At 40.6% G+C, this 8,533-nt stretch overlaps 1 long non-coding RNA gene across 1 annotated transcript; it reads right to left on the bottom strand.

Annotated features, from left to right (window-relative positions):
- Nucleotides 1-4,215: 4,215 nt before the first annotated feature.
- LOC125484395 lies at nucleotides 4,216-5,599 on the bottom strand. Its single transcript, XR_007263290.1, has 3 exons — nucleotides 5,457-5,599; nucleotides 5,208-5,326; nucleotides 4,216-4,583 (listed from the first exon to the last, which is right to left on the bottom strand). It is a non-coding gene; the product is annotated as an uncharacterized LOC125484395 (long non-coding RNA).
- Between the last annotated feature and the right edge of the window lie 2,934 nt (nucleotides 5,600-8,533).

Below are 8,533 nucleotides of genomic sequence, written 5' to 3'. Positions count from 1 at the left end.
CAAAAGCATGACTGCAGATGACATGGATTGCGATCTTAATGTTGAATGTTACAGGGCATGTAGGAATGATAGGAAATTAGGAAAAAGTGAAGGTGGCAGGTGGAGATGCCTCTGTTATTAATGATAGTATTAGCACAATAGAGAGATTTTTAAGTTAAGAAAACCAAGATGTGTAATTGGTTTGGGTAGAATTTGTGGGAATGGTGTCCAGGTTCCCTCACAGTAACACATAAAGAATCATAAAGGAAGAAATAATGAGTGTTTGTCAGGAAGGCATGTTGATAATCATTGGAGATTTTAATCTACAGAGTGATTCAAAAAGTCACATGGGCAAAGGTAGCCAAATGAGCAGTTCATAGAATAATTCTGGGATAGTTTCTTAGAACACCATGTTCTGGAGCCAAGCAGAGAGCATGGTATTCTAGACCTGCTATTGTGTAACAAGATAGGATTAATTAACAATTTCAGAGTGTAGGTGCCTCTAGCTAGCACGAACCATAATATGATGATAAGTGCGTGGGTCCTGATGGACTTCATCCTGAGTCTTAGAAGAAGTGGTTAAGTGAGATAGTTCATGCATTGATTTTAATTTTCCAAAACTCCCTTAATTCAGGGATGGTCACATTAGATTGGGAAATAGCTAATGCAACTCCTTTATTCCAAAAAGGGGCGAAAGAAAGAGAGAGGGAGAGAAAAGAGAAAACTGCAGCCCCTCAGCTTAATATTTGTCAAAAGGAAAATGTTAGAGGCTTTTATTAAAGAAGTGATAGCAACTCATTTTGATAAGTTCAAGGTAATTACACAGTGTCATCATGGACTTGTGAAAGGGAAGTCATGTAAGACCAACTTATTAGAATTATTTGATGAGGTAATGTGCTGGAGATAAATGGAAAACAGTGCATGCACTGTGCTTGGATTTCCAGTCGGCATTTGATAAAATGCCACATCGAAGGTTATTGCAGAAAATAAAAGCTCATAGAATAGGGGGTAATGCACCGAGCATGGATGGAAGATTGGCTGACTAACAGGAGCAGAGATAGGCCTTCTATGGGTTGGGAAGATGTAATGAGTATTGTGCCACGTGGAAAAGTGCTTGGATCTCAAGTGATTACGATTTATGTGAGTTCAATGAAAGGCTCGATGGTATTGTTACCAAATTTGCTGATGACGAAAGATAGGAAGCAAAAAAAAATTATGAAGAGGACATGAGGTTACAAAAAGATAAAGAGGGTTACGAGAGTGGGAAAAGATGTGGCAAATAAAGTATAATATGGGAAAATGTGAAATTGTCCATTTCGGCAGGAAGAATAAAATTGAACCGTATTATCTAAACAGTGAGACATTGCTGAGAGAATATTAAAATTTATTGTTAGGGGAATTGAATAGAAAAGTAGGGAGGTTATGCTTCACTTATTCAGGACATTGGTGAGACTGTTCTGGAAGGAGCAGATATAAGACATTTTCTCCCTTGACCTTGCTCTGTCATTCAAAAAAATCATGGCTGATCTGATTGTAACTTCAAATCCTCATTCTTGCCTACCCTGATGACTTCCCAACCCCTTGCTTAACAAGAATCTATCTATCTCTGCCTTAAAAATACTCAAGGACTCTGATTCCACCACATTTTCAGAAGTATACTTCTCTGGTATTCGTCACCTTATTTAAGGAAGAAAGTAAATTTGTTGGAAGCAGTTCAGATAAGGTTTACTTGACTAATATCTGGAATGGGATCGTTGGATGGGCTTGTCTCCACCAGAGTTTAGATAGGTAAGACGTGGTGGGGCGGCATGGAGGCTCAGTGGTTAGCACTGCTGCCTCACAGCACCAGGGACCCGGGTTCGATTCCACCCTTGGGTGACTGTCTGTGTGGAGTTTGCACTTTCTCCCCGTGTCTGCGTGGGTTTCCTCTGAGTGCTCCAGTTTCCTCCCACAGTCCAAAGATGTACAGGCCAGGGTGGATTGGCCATGCTAAATTGCCCATAGTGTTCAGGGATTTGTAGATTAGGTGGGTTATAGGGGAATGGGTCTGGGTGGGATGCTCTGAGAGTTGGTGTGGTCTTGTTGGGCCGAAGTGCCCGTTTCCACACTGCAGGGATCCTATAACTTAGAGTCAAACAGACCCTTCAATCCAACTCATCCATGCCAACTAAGTTTAGTCCCATTTCCCTCTAAACCTTCTCTTTTCACGTACCTGTTCAACTGGTGTTTAAATGTTATTACTGTACCTGCATCTACCACGTCCTCTGGCAGTTTGTTCACATACGAACCACTGTCTGTGTGAAAAAGTTGCCCCTCAGGTCCCTTTTAAATCTTTCTTCTTTCACCTTAAAATTATGCTGCATTGTTTTGAACTCCCTGATCCTAGTGAAAAGATCTTTACTGTTCACCTTATTCCTATGCCCCTCGTGATTTTATAAACCTCTTATAAGGTCACCCCTCAACCTCTTACACTCTTGTGAAAACAAGTCCCACCCTATCCAGCCTCTCCTTATAACTCAAACCCTCTGGTCCGTAACATCCTTGTAAACCTTTTTGATTGAAACTATAAGATCCCAATAGTAGTTTTGACACGGTATATCTTTTTCCTATTTGGGAGAATCTAGAGCTAGGGGTCAATGTTCAAAAATCAGGGGTCATCCGCTTATAACAAAGATTGGATAAAGTTTTTTCTCTCAGATCTCTTTGGAACTCTTTTCCTGAAAATGTGGTGAGAGTTCTTGAATATTTTTAAACCAGAGATAGATTCTCGTTCAGCAAAAGGTTTAAAAGTTATCAGGGGTAGGTGGGAATGTAGATTTGAAGTTACAGTCAGATTAGCCATGATGCTCACAGCATGTAGCTGGCATGGCTGAGGCATCCACGTTTATACAGCCACATTTTCTCACCCCAGTCATTCGTTACATCCCATCTAAGCACCCTCTCTAATACACTGCTATTCTGTACCCAATTCCCCATTGGTAGACCACGTCTTGTCATTGTCCAGTAGGGAAACATCATGTTCGGGCAAGTGATCAGATAATTGCAAACAAGACGTTTTATTTACAACCAGCAAAAAGGAACATATTCAAGATAGATAAAGCTGCAGTTCACCCCCAACCCCATAATGCAAACCATATGTTGCCATTAAGACCAATGACTAGTCTACAGTCTATAATGACTTGTTACACCCAACTCTCCAATAGGAACTGGCTGCAAGTCAGGTCCTGTCTGACTTGCAGTGGCCAAAGCAGCTGAGCTTTGTCATAATGAGAGCTTCTTCTCATCTGCCTCTTTGGAAGACTGCACCCATTCCATAGTATGCCGCCAGCACCTCCCGTCAAAAGGCCTGTCAAGCATCTTGAACGGTCCTTTCATCTGCTGTACTGCAGCCCTCGTCACAACGTGTGTACCAACTTTGTGATGGTGTCATGCTGGCTTTGTCTCTGATATATTGTATGACATTATTCTCTGGTCTTTTCCCATCCCAGACCCGCATCAATCATTCAAATATTCATTACGTTCAGTAGAGTTCATTGTCATATTTATACTCTTGGAAGCTTTACAACCAGGTGGGTGCTTTTGGCCAGCATTAGCCTCTTTTTAAATCATTGCCACTTACACTTGCATCATTGAGATGCCAGTGTTAGATTTGCAAGCATCAATGGCAATTGCCTTTGACCAGCATTTTAAGCATGTTTGTTGTGCATGCATTACAGTTGGGTGAAGAAATTATTGCAAATGAAATGTAGCTGTATTTGCCCCTTCAGTGTCCTAACAGCCAACACTTTGGCCCATCAAGCTTACACTGACGCTGCTCACCCTGCGTGTTATCCCAGTTACTTTCCAGTTGTATCTCACATCTAAAAAACAGCAGGTGATTTGATTTAATTTATTATTGTCACATGTATCAAGATACAGTGAAAAGAATAGTTTTTGGTGCTAACCAGACAAACCATACCTTACATAAGTACGTCAGGATAATAAAACAGAATGCAGAATATAATACTACAGCTACAGAGAAGGTGCAAAGAAAGATCAGCTGTAATACATGAAAGGTCCATTCGTAAGTCTGATAACAGCAGGGAAGAAGCTGTTCTTAAATCTGTTGGTATGTGTTTTCAAACTTTTATATCTTCTGCCCAATGGAAGACGGTGGAAGAGAGTATAACTAGGGTGAGAAGGATCTTTGATTATTTTGGCTGCTTTCCTGAGGCAGCAGGAAGTGTAGATGGAGTCAATGGAAGGAGGGCTAGTTTTCGTGATGGACTGGCCAATGTTTACAACTCTATAATTTCTTGCAGTCTTGGGCAGAGCAGTTGCCATACCAATCTGTAATGCATCCAAATAGGATCCTTTCTCTGGTGCATATGTAAAAATTGGTGAGAGTTGTTGTGGATGTGTTGCATTTGCTTAGCCTTCTGAGGAAGTAGAGGCATTGGTGTGCATTCTTGACTGTAGTGTTGACGTGGATGGACCAGGATGGATTGTTGGTGATATTTACTCCGAGGAACTGGAAGCTCTTGATTACTTCTGCCTCAGCACTATTGATACAGTCAGGGGTGTTTGTTCCATTCTGCGTCATGACGTCGATGACCTTTGGTTTGCTGACGTATAGGGAGAGATTGTTATCTTTAGATCATGCCACAAAGTGATAAGTGAACATAGTTTGGGGTGGACACTGTCAGCACCAGGCTTTGCCTGATCATCCCCCAGAACGTCCATGTCCCCTTTAACTCCACACTACCTTGACGGTCATTTTTACCCATTGCTCACCCCCATGAGAATACTCACCAAATTGAACTGTCCTTCGATTGTCATTATTGCCTCCTGAATGCCACACCTTAATGTGCTCCGTCTGATCCTCCATACTCCTGTTACGGATGTTACTGTGGTGGTCAGTGCCAATAACCATACTGCTCAATTTGTATGCTGTTCAGTGCTGTTCCATCTGCCTCCCATACACTTTGGGTTTCCTCCGTCACCATCCTTCTCCTCACCTGTACACATGCCTTTGTTCTACCACCCCCACCCCCCCCCATCTTGATCCCCGCCATCCATTTTGGAAGTGATTGCCCCATTGATGCTTCATGTCTGCCTTACAACCCCTGTAGTATGGAACTTTCAAGCTTCCTTGAAACAGTATCTTGTCAAGAGATTCTGCTTTCAAACGCAAGGAGCTTGGGCAATGGCAATGGGCTATTTATGAGATAGGTGTGCATAAAACCTACCAGAAAAGGCTGAAGTTTGGCTGTCCAGAACAGGTACATTTTTAACAGCGTCTGGCAGTGAAAATGCACTGTTACAAGTGCAATGAGTCATCCCTTCAGCCATTAATTATTGCTGGGAACTAAAAAAAAAGTAACATTTAATTAGTTTCTTGTTAAACATTTTCTTTCTGCCACTTTTAAAAATGTACCTTTCCTTCCCTCTTTCTTTTACTTTCTGTACATAATTTGGTATTGAGCTAACAACGCTACCTTACAGTTCCTGGTTCAGAATTTCTGTGGGTGATCAAGTTTCTTCAGTGTGGTTGTCTGAGGAGATACACAGTTGGTTGCCCTTTTTACGGAAGTCCTAGTTCCCTGAAAATAGAGCTGTGTTGAAATAAATTTCTAGTCACCACAAGTTCCAGTTCAAAAGCACATAGAAAGTCATTGAATGTGAAATCTGTAGGAAGTGACCGTGTTATCATCAAAAAGCATAACCCATCTGGTCCTGTTCCCAGGAGCACCTGCCTGCTTTTTAATCTCCTGAAAAATTAATGTTTGACCTAATAGTGGAAAAAAATAAAAGAAGTTTAAACAAATTCAAGGTTACATTAGTGCCATTTTGTCCATATTTAAATATTGTTGACAAAATTCAGGCACATTTTTAAAGTGACTTTGTTGTTGCTTTTATCTTCTTTTGTTGGGTTTTCAGCCAATCCAATTACAGATTTTCTCACCAGAAAGCAGAATGATCAGAGCATCAAATGCCATGTCTTTTAATTGTGCTAATTGTTCAGAACAAGATTCAATTAGATTTGAAACTGTCTTACTTTGTATTCTTTGTTCATTTTAGTGTCTGGTTATTTCCATGTATGAACAACTCAAAGCAGTATTCATTAAATCAAAATGTTTATTTTTCAAGACAAAGTATACTTTTAGTTTGCTGCTCTCCACTGCTAAGTGACTACCCATTAAAAAATATTTAATGTTCTGTTAAATAGTGTGTGTACAATGTACATTAGAGTGTGACTGCATAAGCTAGTAGCTTTCTCCAGAGCATAGGGACACAATTGAATGTAGCAACATATGTCAGGTAGCTTAGATGAAACAGGAAAATGACGTATAGAACAGTACAATATTAAATAAATGAAATATAAAATCAAGTTAATTCAGCAAAATTGCATGGAGAAACTCTAACATCGAGGCAGAATTTGCTGTCACTGTCTTGTTAAATTTGACCTTGCCTGTTCACTTTTCATGAGCTTTTTGCACTGAAACTGTTAAAGATTCAAATGACACAGCTCCCTCTATAGGGCGTCTGAGACCTGTGTGAACAGGAGGTGCAACTGTAACCAGATTGAAGAGTTGTTAGTGGCATTTTAGTGCCAATTGTTAGTGACTGTGGTTCATAGCCTGAACCAGAAAGGTTCAAACCTAACCCTGTCACAAGTTCAAATGGTGAATTAAATGTCACATCACGTATAGAAAGTGAAATAAACGTGAGAAAAGATTTATTTTGGAAATAGAAGGAGACAAAGAAATAGTAACTTTTTGTTCCAAATTGCAAAAACAGTTAAAAGATGAAAGAATAAGATTCCACATCCATAAAAATATTTTTTAGTGCGGGAGATTAGAAATGTTTACTACAAATATCATCCATAAGTGGGTGTTTGGACTTAAGTTGTAACAATTTACAACAAGCTTAATCTCTCTGTGCAGCCGCAACATTTATGTGGTTGGTGCAGTTAAGCCTTTGGTCAGTGGCGATTATAAGACAGTCATAGTGAGAATGGTCATAGTGAGGAATATGACTGTTAATGCTATTGAATGGCAAGGGGGGTAATTTAAAAGTACTGTTATTGGGAATTGCCATTGCTTGGCACATGTAGCATGAATGTTACTTACCACTTTTCAAGCCAAGTCAAAGTGCTGTTTAGGTTTTGCTGCATACAGATACTGACTATTTCATTACCTGCGCTGTTGAGAGTGGAACTAAATGCTGTGAAATCGACAGTAAACATTTCCACACCTTACTTTGATAGTGGGAATATTAATATCCCCCTGACATGGAACTATATGGAGGTGGTAGTGCTGTGCTAAAGAGATGTTGTGAAGAAGTGGTAATGTTACTGGACTAGTAATCTAGAGATCCAGGCTAATACTATGGGGCATGAGTTTAAATCTCATCACGACAGATGATGAAATTTGAATTCAATAAGAAAATCTGAGATTAAAAAGCTGTTCTAATGGTGACCATGAAACCATTGTTTGATTGTTGTTTAACACACCCATTGGTGTTTCACTAATATAATTTAGGAAATGAAAATGTGCCATCTTTGGCTTGCACGTGACTCCAGTCCCTAGCAATTTGATTGATTCTAACTGCCCTAGCATCATAGCAACATCTGGGAGCTCCTGCAAAAATTGGAAGAGCTGTCCCACAATGAGTCAAGCAACAGCCAGACGTTGTCATTCTCACAGAATCACACTTATTGACAATGCTCAATATACCACCATTACCGTCCTGTGCATCTCCTGACCCACCAACAGAACATACACAGGAAGATGTTTTTTATTGGGAGTCCCTTATATTGACTCCAAACCCCATGACGTGTCATTGCATCAGTTAAACCATAGGCAGGGAGGCATCTTACTGATTAAGACCTACTACAAAAATCCCAGCTCAAAAGCTGTTCAGCATCAAGTTCCTCGGAATGATGATAACTGACAACCTGTCCTGGACTTGCCACGTAAATGCGACAGTCTAGAAGGCACAACAACGCCTCTTCTTCCTCAGGCGGCTCAGGACATTTGGTATGACCATAAGGACTCTCACCAACTTCTGCAGATGTACTATTGAAAGCATACTGCCTGGGTGCATAACAGCCTGGTATGTCAAATGCCCTGCCCAGGACCGTACAAAACTACAGAAGGAATAGTGTGCACAGCCCAGACCATCATGGAAGCCAACCTTCCATCCTTGGACTTTATTTACACGGCCTGCTGCCATGGAAAGGTGGCCAACATCATTGAAGACCCATTGCACCCTGGTAATGACCTCCTACAACCTCTTCCGTCAGGCAGAAGATACAGAAGCCTGAACACACCCACAAGCAGGGTCAGGAACAGCTTCTTTCTGGCCGTTATCAGACTGATGAATGGACTCTAGTCTCAAATAATGTAACCTGCAATGTAACCTGTATGTCTGTAAGTCTTTTTGATCTGTACATCCTTTGCTTGCTGTGATCTGCCTGTAAACAAAGCTTTTCACTGTATTTCGGTACACGTGACCGTAAAATCAAAATCAAAATCAAAAATCCATCTGGAATACCACTTTGAGGAAGCAC

Source organism: Rhincodon typus, chromosome 1, assembly GCF_021869965.1.
Source record: "Rhincodon typus isolate 14 chromosome 1, sRhiTyp1.1, whole genome shotgun sequence".
NCBI classification, from domain to species: Eukaryota; Metazoa; Chordata; class Chondrichthyes; order Orectolobiformes; family Rhincodontidae; genus Rhincodon; species Rhincodon typus.
This window is presented reverse-complemented; position numbering and strand designations above follow the sequence as displayed.